Below are 15,118 nucleotides of genomic sequence, written 5' to 3' on the forward strand. Positions count from 1 at the left end.
TAGTTTCACAGTAGCTTTGTGTGGTTTTATATGGGGTATCTGCATCTTACTGAGGCTGACCAGGGCCACCTACACTCATGTGTGTTCACTTTGCAACAGTTACTACCTTCTGTGGTACAGTTTAAAACATGGTACCACCAGTTTGCCTTCTTGTTTGTGTTTCGTTGAATCATGGTTCTGCTTCAATGGCCTCAATCACTGCAACGATGTGACTGCTTAAGGTTCATTTGTATAGTATTCAGCATTTGCACACGCATTGTCCATCTGCATGGGTGCCATGACAGTCACCATTTTGTTCTTAGGAAGCATAACATTGGCTTTGGAGACTGACTATGTGTAGCATACTGTTAGCCCTGTTTGTGTGACTATTGTGATCCAGGTCATTAGGGTTGATGGAATCCAACATGCATTGAGCACAGGTGTTGGTACATGAGGAGTCTTCCCAGTTCATAATGGAATAGTTGAGAGTAGCCATTATTATGGTTTTCTGTCTCAAACCTAATCGTCCCCATTACCAGGCAACTCCAGGCTCGGAGGTTGAGAGACACCCACCTCCACAATACCAACAAAAGCTGGAGATCTGCAGGTGTCCCCAGGTTGGCCAGTAGCTCCTCGGTACATGTGAATGGGGGCTGGGTGAGTGGCCCCCCCCACCTGTTCCATCTTGTTCCCTTGCGATTGCATTAGCATGCTGTTTCACCCATCTTATGAGGTTGGTGCAGTGCTAGCGCACCTGCTGATAGGTGAGATTGTGACTGCCAACATCATTTACCCTCCTGTGGAGTTCCTCCCACAGGGCATCCCACTGCTGTGCATCCTGTGGCACATGGCTAAAGAGTGTTAAATGGTTGTCGAGGTGGTATGGGATGAAGACCTCATCTTCCAAGCAGGTGTATGCTGGCAGCCTGCCATGCGGCATACCTGGAAGACATAATGATGGAGACAGGTCACAGTAACTCACAGAGAAATACAGAAGTACAGCTGAACATACATGTGTATCACATTTATTAAGATTACAAATAAGTTTTTGCAAATCTACATGACACTAACACCACTGACATGTTTAAGTCACACACATTTGACACTTACTGGTGATGTGATGTTATCACCATATATGTGTGTGCCATGTGATGACATTGCTCATACTCCACGTGGATGTTGTCTTGAAGTGGGCATGTCTGTTTGCCTGTATTGGTGTCTTTACCTATTAGCACATTGCCTGGATGTGTTCACATTAATGCGCTAGACCGTAATGCTGTGTATATGTCATATATATAGTCATACACAGCCTTTAGGGACGTGACCTGTGACCCTGCAGACTTGCTCACAGAATGTTTTACATGTATGTGTTTTGCCATATACATCTACATGTCACTGTACAGCTGTGTAGCATCCTGCCAAGTATTGCCTGTGTTGCGCATGTGAAACACATGGGACAATAGCTAGCTTGATGGTATTTGCAGGGTTGGATATCAACTATAGCATGTATGGTCATCGTGAACTAGCAGGTTATATGCCCTGGGCCATTTATGAGCCTAGGCAGAAAGGTTACCTAGCTGTACCCAACAGACAGGTAAGCTTCAGTGGCCAGTTCAAGCAGTGCCACAGAACTGATCCACAGGGTTACTGATATATTTGGCATGCGGTCATCACACCATGTCACAGAGAGGGGTGATGTGCAGCTTCACTGGACAGGGATGCATAGTATGGCAAGAGTATGTAAAGTGCATGGACAGAAATCGGTCAGACATGTTGTGATCCTTGTACTAGAAAGGTGGATGTCCATGAAGTATGTGTTTATTTGGAATCAGGATGTGTTAAGTGTAGCATGTCCAACATATCTGGGTTGGACATGGCTTTATTCAGGGTAGGCTGCATGCTACATAGTGGAGCTAGGGATTGGGAAGGGCAGTGTAGGCCATCTACACATGGGCAATAACCCTTAAAGGAAATATGTGATCTATTATGGGTCACATGAGTGTTGAGTATGGCTGAACAATTATCTCTATATTCATGGATGACACCCTGTCATGATTAGGGGTGTCACATACAACTACCTGACTGGTGTGGTGAAGTAACTATCAAAGGAAAGACTACTGTCCAACTGCATCCCATACACATACAGTTGCCATTACATTGATGCTGCCTAGGTGGTAGTTTATGGGTACATGGTTTTTAACATAGGGGATGACAATGCAATACTTAGCTGTCAGACTGTGGCCATATGTCACACACCACACATCTGACACACAAAGGCCCTTCTGTATGTTGAACGCAGCACACATTGAGTCAACTATTGCTCCTAGTTCATAGTTATTTGCAAACATCAATAGGCAGATTACTTCTGTGTTAGTCTATGTGGTATAGATAACAAAGAGGGGGAGTCCCAGGAAAGAACCCTGTATTACTGTGGCTGGCACTGGTTTGATGTGCATGTATTAGTCAGACACCTTCTGTAGTGTTGATTCTGCCAGCAGTCCAGTTGCCAACCACTCCTGTGACATAGGAATATACACCTAGTTTATTGAGTGTAGCTGGAACACAGTATGGGTAATGATGTCTTAAGACCTGGCAAGGTCATGATATGCTGTGTGAATCAACTTTACTGTCATCTGTCATGAGTACATCAAATAAGTTGATCACAGTTCATGGCCTTACAGACCGGACTCAGCAGGGTAGTAGTGCACTATTTCTCATTATCAATGGTGTCTCCTTCTTTGTGGGGTGTGATAACTGTTGATGTGCACCATTCAGTGTGTACACAGCCTGACATGGAGCTATGATTGAACATGATGTGCATGTGGAGAGCTGATTGTTCTTACAGTTGTGTAGGATACACCCTGGGATGTTGACAGGTCACATGAAAACTGTATGTATGGCTTTAGAGAGTGCATCTTGCACCTGCATAGTTGTTATTACAGGGGCTCTGTAGTGTACATGGATATATAACTATGTGTACCTGTTGGGAGGGAGGTGGGAGTGGGTTTAGGTTCTCCAAGACCCTATCTGGATGAGCAGGTACTATTTCTGTAGGTGCAGTACTTCCCATGCCATAGTGCTGTGCAGCATGGCAGGTCTTGTCATTGCCATTATGATTAATGACACATTATAGAATGCTCTGTGGTTGGCATCATACTATGTGGCTGATTAGTTTCACAGTAGCTTTGTGTGGTTTTATATGGGGTATCTGCATCTTACTGAGGCTGACCAGGGGCCACCTACACTCATGTGTGTTCACTTTTGCAACAGTTACTACCTTCTGTGGTACAGTTTAAAACATGGTACCACCAGTTTGCCTTCTTGTTTGTGTTTCGTTGAATCATGGTTCTGCTTCAATGGCCTCAATCACTGCACGTATGTGACTGCTTAAGGTTCATTTGTATAGTATTCAGCATTTGCACACGCATTGTCCATCTGCATGGGTGCCATGACAGTCACCACTTTGTTCTTAGGAAGCATAACATTGGCTTTGGAGACTGACTATGTGTAGCATACTGTTAGCCCTGTTTGTGTGACTATTGTGATCCAGGTCATTAGGGTTGATGGAATCCAACATGCATTGAGCACAGGTGTTGGTACATGAGGAGTCTTCCCAGTTCATAATGGAATAGTTGAGAGTAGCCATTATTATGGTTTTCTGTCTCAAACCTAATCGTCCCCATTACAGCACATTATGACAGTTGGGAATTCTGAGGCATGGTGGGTGATCTGTCGCAAGGTGTAATTTGGATTCCACTTTGGCACAAAGGTAGTTGCTCAACATAATGCATCTGAAGTTATGCAAGTGCAACTAGCATGGGGGTGTACATATCCTTCAGGAATATGGACACCTGCAGCCCGTGAGTTCCAATAAAAGATAATGGGCAAGAGGTGAGGTATGTGTTATAACATGGTCATGCAGGTGTGCTCTCCAGAGCATTGAAACATGTCTCAGCCACTGCACAGATATGTTCTCCATGTTAGGGATTAACATATGTGAGTCCATATAGTGTTTATGACATGTATCATTGAGTAGCGAGACCTGCAGTTTATTGCTTGGCTGCCGCTGTAACAGCAGTGGACCTTCACTTGAACTGTGCATGATGAAAGCACTATAGGGTAAGCATGAGCCCTAGCCAGTGTCCAGATTCCCAGCGGTGACAGGTGCAGGCCCTGTCTGGCAAAGCATCATGGTTTGTCAACCATGTTATCCCAGGCAGACATATACTGAATACCCTTTGACTTGCACCACTACATTAGACAATTGTAGAATACAATCCTTTTGTCCCTGTACTGCAGTATAATTCTGGCAAATGACAGAATGCTACCCAGGCCTTGGGACATACCTGCATGGGCTACAAGACCTGACAGTTCCTACATGTGTTTCCATGCAGTCCAGGCTACTGCATCACAGGTTCTGCACAACAACATGGAATAAGCCAGAGCCATGTTTATAGTTCAAAAGGTGGTCTGAGTGTATGGATATGTGGCTAATCATGGCAGACAGGCAGCTGTCAGTATGTATGCCCCCATATAGGTTGGTGTGTAACATAGTGCTACAGTTTGCATTCACAAATGAGTACTGTTGGGCATGTTTCCGGCCACATGTTCTGAGGTGTGGCACAATTATGCAAACTATGTCATACAGTTTGTGTATTTCGTTGTCTATTTCAGCTTGGGAGGTTATTTGTTTGGCCAGATACTTAGAAGCATCTGTGAATGTGTGTGATTTCTGGCAGTGTGTGTGGGTGTCCTTACTGTGTTCTGGTAACTGTATGTGTTGGTTGTGATGATGAGATGCATGTGTTAACCTACACCTCATGACTGTCCAGTCCAGTCATGGCTGTAGACTGGACTGCCTTCCAGCTTATCCATGTAGCTGCATACCAGACAATGTGTGGGGTGTGGTGTTAGGTGGGTTTGGCAGTGTACATGGCATAGAGATTACATTCCCCCAGGAAGGCCACATACACAAAGCTGATATTAGTAAACACCAGTAGCTGACTAGTGGACATGCCTGTATGAGCATTCAGTACTACAAGTACCAAGTACTGTATTTAGTTTACTTATTGCTTATGAAGATGTTTTAGACAGTGATGCTGACATGTAAATATTTGTGTTATGGACGTGACAACACTGGCTATTACGGAAGCATTGTAGCTACCTTTAGCAGCAATCCTCCTCTGAGGAGCACATCACATCCTGATAGTTGGTTACAGATGATGCAAGTGTCTACAGGTCTGTTTCCTTTTCTGGGTATATACTCACATATCCACCAGGTCCATGAGCTCTGCTGGGCACAGATACCCACTCCCCAAACAGAGTCATGTATCAATAGACTCTGATGCCAATATCAACATGATCAGGATATAATCAGATAGTGTAAGCCATCACCTGTGAAGTGGCTATTACACATGGCAAGCGGTCTCCTACATCTTACACTCCTACTGCAGATGTTACACTAGAGTTAAAGATGATATGCAATCTGTTTCATTACCAGTACTGTGCACTACCTTACATACAGTATGTGCAAGCGGCTGTTAGGTTGGCAATGAGAGGTTAGGCTACACAAACCTGGTAGTTCAACCAGTGTGTCTCTACTCTCAATATCCACTCTATGTAGGTGTGCACATAGCCATTTGGCCCAGCCCTGTAACAAGGGTCACTACACATTTGCATAACATGTACACATGCACAGCTGTTATTGCTTGCAAACGATACTAGAGAGATGGATATTGCATGTGTTATGTGCATGGATAGTTACATAGCTCTTCCAATTATCTTTGCTATCATGCTGCTAAACTGTCAGATGAATACAAGTGATATGCATCCTGTTACTGAGTATTGTAATTGTCAATAGACATAACTACTGTTTGCATAACAGAACTGAAATGCTATGTAGAATGGAATACAGATCTGCCTAAAATACTGTACACTACACAGTTATTGGCACAATATCCCACAATGCAAAACATATTTGCACAGTAAGCCCACCTTTGACATGCTCATCTAACTTATACATCCATACATATGTCTTCTGTTACAATATATCGACATATACTATCCCATTATAGCACATACTTGGACCAACCCTGACACTGACAGCGGCTGGAAGTGAATTGGTGAGTTCCAAGCCCATATCATCCATTGTGGTGTATGAGGAGTTTGCCTTGTGACCTACAGCAGTATACACATAGAATACTACAAGCATTACTACTGTTCAACAATACATCACTACAAGATAGCTATTTCCACTACATGCATTGATTACACTGTACTTCTTACAGAACAGGTACTACATACATAGACATACTACATGTTATACATACCTTCTTAGTAATTGGAGGTGTTATTGACTAGTATAATACTCGTTTTTGGTTTGTCTTTCAGTGTTTTGTACTGTTCTACAGGTAGATACAGATGGTTTGAATGTGTGACAAGGCAACCTTTTATAGTTACAGATCAGTAACATGTGCTATCCCGATAACCAATTGGTGTTCCTAAGTAGATAATTACATGCACATCAGCTGTGCTGTTACTGCCTTAGCCAATACCATGGCAACAGTGGAGTATAATATAGTACTCCACTTGGGTATTGTCCCTTTGCCTTACTTGTGAGGAATACAGCCTGGAAGTGTTGTTTGAAATCTATTGCAAGAGCTGTATGGAGACGAACAGTAATATATTGTGTGTAATGCCTAGAGGATTTGGTCTAAATGTGAGTACTGCTGTTATATTTCTGAACATTGCTACTTGTGCAGGGTTCGTCTGTACCTAATACTTCTGCATATGTTTCAGTATGGCCAGGATGGTTGACCAGCTCAAGGCTGCATAGCTATGCATATAATGTGAGAGGGGTTTACAGTGTGCTTACCAGACATCTTTAGTTTGGTATTAATGTGTATCATACTGTGCTGATAATCAGTACTTGGTAACACTTCCTGGTGTACAAACCTTTCAACCCTCTGAAACGGGGTTAGTTCATACAAACCCTGTAACATCAGCAGCTGTTCAATTGTATAACAGCAACTATTTCACATAATGCTATGTTAGTGTGTCTGTGTCCAGGTATGTTAAGGTTTCAGCAGATGTTGTACAGTAGTTGAATAATTGATTATGGTATGACAGTATGTATTGATGTAATTAGTTTGGGTGTGGGGGAGATGTTGGTGGGTGTATATAGCAGATGCAGGCGTGTAGGAACCCCTTTTATACAACTTCTATATGTGTGTGGGTGTTCTTTCCCTATGTGAACACCTATCCCTTAGTGGACTAATACTATGGTAATTGCAGGCTGATTTGTTAAGGCACTGTTAAATGCTTCCTGTATAGGATGCAGGTACTGTTAGTCCTTGAATCCTTTCGGCAATACATCGGAATGTAATAAAGTTTTGTAAAATGAAAGCTGTCTGTGTATTTCTGTCATGGATATTTGCAGTCATTGCAGTTGTGTTGGTGACTGTGTCCATAGAACATATTTGTAATAGTTTATTGGCATATGCTCTTCATATGTTATATTCATATTGTTTTGGGGGGGGAGCAATGTGCGATTGCTATGGTCCATGTTATACTCAGATATGAACACTTCTGATGCTGTCTTATATATATATATATATATATATATATATATATTATATATATATATATATATATATATATATATATATATATATATATATATATATATGTATATAGATATAATATATAATATATATTATTGCATACGTTTATCTGTACCTCCATAGATGTGTAGATGTTTTTAACCTATCTATATATCTACATATATATGTAGATCTGTATATATCGACATGTCTCTATGTATCTCTCTCTCTCTCTGTATATATATATATATATATATATATATATATATATATATATATATATATATATATATATATATATATATATATATATATATATATATATAAAAATATATATATATATATATATCTATATATATATATATATATATATATACGAGCATGCACCTTTAACACATTCCTCCCTTTTGTGTTTTAACCTGTCTGCATACACAACTGGCATAGGTACATCTCAGGTAGCTTAGTGGTAGATTACTCTGAGGATGGAGTACATGGTTGCTTGTTCTAATATTGGAAGGTATTATTATTTTACCTCTCAGAGTAGGCACTGGTAGGGAAAGTGTGAATAATGCACATTTAAGCGGTTGTAAGCAGGTATGCCCATGGTCTGAGTGATGTTAAGCAAAGGTTAAACCTGCATCTGAGATATGTGCAAATGTTATGGTGTTTAGAATATACATTGTACTACAGACATTCCTCACTACTGAAAACAAATGTGACAGTCAGTTGGTGTACATATGTCTGATACATGTTAATGTTCATATGTTTGTGAAATTAGGTATTGCAAGGTGACATGACAGGGTGTATTATGAATGAGAAAGGTTCTTGTTTTGTGTCCTTTTGATATTGTCCCCATACTCCATGTATATCCCTCCAGTTCACTTATTGAACATCTGACCCACTCTCTCCTTGATGCATGATTTCATTACCCATCTATTCCTCCCCCACCCCAATCTTCACATACACAACAACCATCCCTTCTATTGTGAATTAGGTTAATATTAATAGTTATAACACCAGAGCTGCATGTGTTTTGTGTACACTTCAATTCCTTTGGATTGCTTCTGTGTCACGAAGTGTGTTCATAGATGTTTATATATATGGCTATTGATGTAACTGTATACATATATATATATATATATATATATATATATATATATATATATATATATATATATATATCTTTATATTTATATCTATGTTTGCAGATGACATTGTGATCTGTAATGAGAGTAGGGAACAGGTGGAGGAGACCCTGGAGAGTTGGCTATATGCTCTAGAGAGAAGAGGAATGAAGGTCAGCAGGACTAAGACAGACTATATGTGTGTGAATGAGAGAGAGGATAGAGAAATGGCGAGGATGCAGGGAGTAGAGGTGGTGAAGGTGAATGAGTTTAAGTACTTGGGATCAACAGTTCAGAGTAATGGTGAATGTGGAAGAGAGGTGAAGAAGAGAGTACAGGCAGGATGGAGTGGGTGGAGAAGAGTGTCAGGAGGGATTTGTGACAGTCGAGTACCAGTAAGAGTGAAAGGGAAGGTCTATAAGGGTGTAGTGAGACCAGCTATGTTATACGGGTTGGAGACAGTGGCATTGACAAAAAGGCAGGAGTCAGAGCTTGACGTGGCAGTGTTGAAGATGTTAAGATTTGCACTGGGTGTGACGAGGATGGACAGGATTAGGAATAAGTATATTAGAGGGTCAGCCCAGGTTGGAAGGTTTGGAGACAAAGCCAGAGAGGCAAGATTACATTGGTTTGGACATGTGCTGAGGAGGGATGCAGAGTATATTGGGAAAAAGATGCTAAGGATGAAGCTACCAGGTAACAGAAAAAGAGGAAGGCCTAAAATAAGGTTTATGGATGTGGTGAGAGAGGACATGCAGGTGGTTGGTGTGACAGAGGAAGATGCAGAGGACAGGAAGAAATAGAAACAGTTGATCTGCTGTGGCAACCCCTAACAAGAGCAGCTGAAAGAAGAAAAGGAAGAAGAAGATATATATATATATATATATATATATATATCTATATATATATATATATATATATATATATATATATATATATATATATATATATTTCATATTCATTTGTAACAGTAATACATATGTAGACTTGTATGTGTTGGTTCACAAACTACAGTACATTACAATGTACTGTACATATGTACACAAAGTGACTGTCCCATTTGTGGTCATTACAGTGGAATGCATATGGTATAAGGTGTAGTCTAAAGACTGTGAAACATGTATACACCTCAGATGGCTTAGTGGTAAGTCCTGTGACTATAGTGTGCATGGTCCAGGGTTCAACATCTGTGATGCTTTAAAAATGTTTTTTACTCCAGAATAAGGCTCATTTAAGCAGTTGTAAGCATGTTTAAAAGTGTTTGTGTGACATAATAGCAGCGGTTAAACACAGTTAAACAAACTTTGTAACGTATAACCTGTGCGTGCAAACATGGCCACATCAACTAACTACTCAGGATATATACATTTCAATGAATTAACATCTCACTATGTTCTTACATAACATTACATTCTCTGTTGACATTACTCTCCAGCACACATGGGTTTATATGGGTGTTTCGAATGTTTATTATACAGACAATTACTACCTATATATGCAAGCTGTGGTTAAGGTATACTTTTTCACATGATAAACATCCCTGACTTTATTGCGATTGGGACCTTGAATGCACAGATTCTATGCAGATGCTGTAACCATTACACTATTGACATTAACGTTGCTTCCGCCTATTTCCTATTTAGATGATTTCTATGTGTAAGCTAGGCTAAGCAAAGGGTGGAGGCCCCCAAACCCACTGTGCTTCAATTACTCTTGAAATAACAAAATATAACAATTGTAATGTGAGACAATAAATTACATTCCTAACTACATTAGGCATAGCCCCTCACTGACACACTTCAAGGGAAACCTTGTTGTGTGAATGGGTAACAGAATATACACCCCTGGGATCATGTGCCCCAGAACCATACAGCCAGGGGGTGGGGGAGCCCATCCAGTTTGATAGCTGCAAGACCTGTTGGGGAAATTGAATGGTGTTGAATTGTCACATTAACATGTCCTCTTTAGATCACGAAGTGCCCCTATCACCCTCCACCACCCCAGTCTTCAACAGCTTCTGGCAACTCTGTCTGGAATTGCTTCATTGGCTATGCTTGACAGAGACTCAGTTACTTCATCCCTGGTGCGGAGAAAGCCAACACACTGTAGCTATGCTTCTAATTGCCCTTGGGCAGATAGGTAGTAGGCTATCTGTGAACCTCTAAAGTTCAGGCCATAACAGCCATAATATGTGAAAAAAACAGACTTTCATAGGTTCATAGGTTCATAGGTTCATACTAGGCTATGTGCCCTAGGGCATTTATAAGCCTAGCCAGAGTGTGTGTGGCTTTCACCACCCCTTAGGATGAGAATACTATACCCATTAGTTTGCTGTGCCTCTGTCCAGCAGTGACACAGAGATGATTCCCGGGGTAAACCTACGATCTCCCATCCACTCGTCAAGATTTCTCTTGAACAGAGTCAGTGAGGGGCTCTGCCTCAAATGGACTGGGATTCTGTTCCATAGTGTAGGGAGACTCTGGGTGATGAATCTGTCCCTCCATCACATCCGATTTATATCCGTGTTAAGGTTTAAGTCTCTTGCTCTCGTGGCTCTGGTGGATTTGGATTTTTTGAGGTGGAGCATGTCCATTAATTCCGGGTTGGACATGGCCTTGTATGTCAGGCACAGATCACCTCTGAGCAGACGGTATGCAACTGAATAGAACTGGAGTTTCTTCAGTCGGGCAGCGTATGACATATGTTTGAGCCCCTTTATCCTTTTGGTGAGGAACTTTTGGGGTCTTTCCAACTGCTGCAGGTGTCGGGTAAGGTACATTCCGAATGGGGTGTTGTACTCAATCATTGGTCTGATAAGTGAAGAGTACAGGGGTACAATGACCTCTCCTGATCTGGATGTGAATCCTTTCATGATCAGGTGGGCAATGTAGAGGGTCTTCCTAACCACTTTGGCAATGTGAGTGTTCAGATCACAATATACAGTGAGAATTCACCATGTAATTAGGAAACAGTTAAGTACAGCAAGAACATACAGAACACTGATACTTAATCACTCCAAAAGCCTATCTTGGAAGCTAGAAGACTTGTATAAGTTTAAGGCTTTCTATTGCTTACCGATAGGTTACCTACAGGAGAGATGAGAAACAAGCACAGATGGGAAACGTGCATGCAACACTACCATACCGGCTTATGTGTCAGCCTTAGGCTTTGGAATACTGGCCAAGGCTATTGGTGCCCCCATGGTGCCTTTTTTAGGAGAGTCTCAAAGGTGAATACCAGCTCCATAAACAGCACAATAGCAGAATCAATGAGGGTTATGCTACTCAACAACAGGGGTTGTGATCACAACATGCATGCACTCACAGCACTCCTCAGGATGGACAACGTCAACATCTGTGCAGTAACTGAGACCTGTCTTAAGGCTCCTGAGAGTACACCAGCACTACCAGACTACAACCCATACCACACATTTCGGCCACAGAACATGGACTGACACAGACATGGAGGGGGTGCATCCATATTCATCAGGGATTCCTACATCTCCAGGTTAGTGGGGCAGCATGATACCTCTGAGATCATCCATGTGCAGCTAACATCAGCCACAACTGCAATGTAAATTGTGGCCTGCTACAGATCACCCTCTATGACCCAGAACCACCACTCCACCTACCTGGAGACAGTGGAGAACATGACAGTCCTATTGCACACCCTGCCATTGGTCGATGTCATCTACCCTACTATTAACTGGGAAACTTACTCAAGTACTCGCTTCCAGGCCCAGTGCTTCCTGGAATTTATCACCTTATATGCCCTATATCAGGTGATAACCTCCCTAATGAGGGGTGGAAACATACTAGAAGTGGTCGTCACCAACATGGGCAACAGGAGCAGCACAGCAGAAGTTAACCAGTCACTGGTTAGATCTGACCATGAACTATTCACTGTTTCCACACCCAAACATCTCCCCCACCCACAGAAACCACAGTGTATACCTTTCCTACAGCTAAGTTTACACTATTAGAGACAGGGGTGGGGGGTTTCACAGCCCCCATGCTAAGGGGAACCACTGCTGAAGATACAGACAGATTTACAAATGCAATCTATAAGCACTTACATGAATGTATGGATTGTGCCATCACTGGTAATCCAAGACTCACTACTCCTAGACAAGGGCACCAGTCTGGTGAACCCCTGCAATAAACAGACTGTACTATAGAAGAAGGACAGTGTTCCAGACAAACAGCAAATCCCACGAAGGGCAGACATCCGTGACCACTATTAGTATGATATGTAGGTCCCTCATGAAATCATCCAAGGCTAACATCAACAGGAAAATAGGCAACGAATCGAAAGATAACCACAAAGCCTTCTTTGGCTATGTCAAGGATCTAAGTGGTGACACACAGATTTGCACTGTGCTGGTGAAATATAGCACAAAATATGCTGACCCTACTGATATCACCAACATCCTTGCAGATACATTCAGTGCATACTTCACCCCCTAAATAGCCCACAACACTACCCAAAAGATTCAGTATCCCACACATCAGAGACACACAGGTGGAAATGTCCCTCTCTAACAGCAGAACACAGTGTCACTGGAGGCAGATGTTGTCCCAGACTGCATCTTGCAAACAATACAAGACAACCTGACCCCCCACTTAATTAAGCTTTTCAACCTCAGCCTCTCCACAGGCTACATGCCCATAAAATGACATGTGGCAATGGATATTCCACTCCACCATGGTGGAATCACAACTGACCATGGTAACTACCACCCCATAAGCTTCACTAGCCTGGTCTGCAATGGTATGGAGCGCATCCTCATGGCACTCATTAAGAAAGACATTGGTAACCTCCAAACACATTACCCAACCCAGGTCAGCTTGGTTGAGTGCAGTTCATGCCTACTGAACCTGTTTGACGTCTTACATACAGTCACCAATATGTTAGATGAGGGGAGAGGTCATTCACACATACTACCTGGACCACGCCAAGTCTTTTGACACCATGCCCCAGTCAGGTATTTTTGATAAACACACCAGCCTGTACATACACCCATACATCACAGGTTGGGTTGCCAACGGGCTTACACACAGAACCCACATAGTACAACTAGCGGTCTCCAGGTCCAACTCTTGACCAGTCACAACTGGTGTCCCACAGGACTCAGTACTAGGAGCCCTACTGTTTGGCATATACTTCTCAGAGGTACAGGCAAACACAGGTGGACTACGGCAGACCATGTTTGGCAATGACTGCCAACTGGAAGCAATGATTGATAGTCCAGCTGACACACACATCCCTCAAGGGGCCTTACAGAGACCAACACAGGATGTCAAAGTCATGGCCTCCAGCTATGTGCCACTAAATGCATGGTCATTCCATTGTGGAATATTAAGCACCCACATATTAACACATAAGTGGCAGCCACTTTAATACGGGCGAGGTAATGGGGTATCTGGGGACTAAGGTAGATAGTGATCTCTCCTTTGACAATCATATCTCCAAAGTAGTTAGGACATCCTTCTATGTAGGCCATCTGATTACTAAAGGGTTCCCATCTAGACATACTGGGGTTATAGTGCCCCTTTACTCATCACTCATCAGTCCCATCATAGGGTATAATAACCCATTTGGGATGTACCTCAGAAGACACTTCCAACAGCTGGAAGATCCATGAATGTACCTTGCTAAGGGGATTACTGACCTCAAACATATGCCCTATGCAGCCAGACTGAATAAACTCCTGCTTTACTCAGTGGCATCTCGTTTACCCAGCCATGTCGAACTCAGGCTTAATGAATATGCTCCACCTATGGGAATCCATGTCACAGTGAGCCACACACTGTAGTGAGCTGAACCTTGCCACAACAATAACTGGAAGATGCTGGAGGGATGGATTCCTGTTACAGGCACTCCCCATACTTTGGAACAACATCCTTAACTACATTATACAGAGCCCCTCACTAACACTCTTCAAGAGAAACCTTGAAGAGTGGATGGGGAACAGTAGATACACCCCAGGGATCCCACCATTGGCTCTGCTCCACAGAGGGACAGTTAATGAATCAATGGGGAGGCAAACACAGAAACATTTTGGCTAGGCTTATGAATGGCCTCTGGCAGTTGGCCAAGTATCTACCTATGAACCTATACATACAGTATCAGCACATGTTAATAGCTTAATTTACTGTTCAGGTGTTGACTTACCTTATGCCAATGGCAGTTGTGTGTGCAATAGTTGAGGGCTGCCTATGTGGGATGCACACAGTAGACTGTCTATACATGACAATTTACAGGTAGTCTTGTGTGTGTGCCATCCATTTTTACTGTGTGTGCAGGTGGAGAAAGGTGTCAGTCCCTAGGTGCCTACACTGTCAGTGTGTGTGCTATACGTTCCCTCCTTGCTAAGTCATGGTCATACTGGGCACGCCTCCATCTGCCTACTGG

The sequence above is a fragment of the Protopterus annectens genome, chromosome 4.part1, assembly GCF_019279795.1.
Source record: "Protopterus annectens isolate FY-2018-M chromosome 4.part1, PAN1.0, whole genome shotgun sequence".
Classification (NCBI taxonomy): Eukaryota; Metazoa; Chordata; order Ceratodontiformes; family Protopteridae; genus Protopterus; species Protopterus annectens.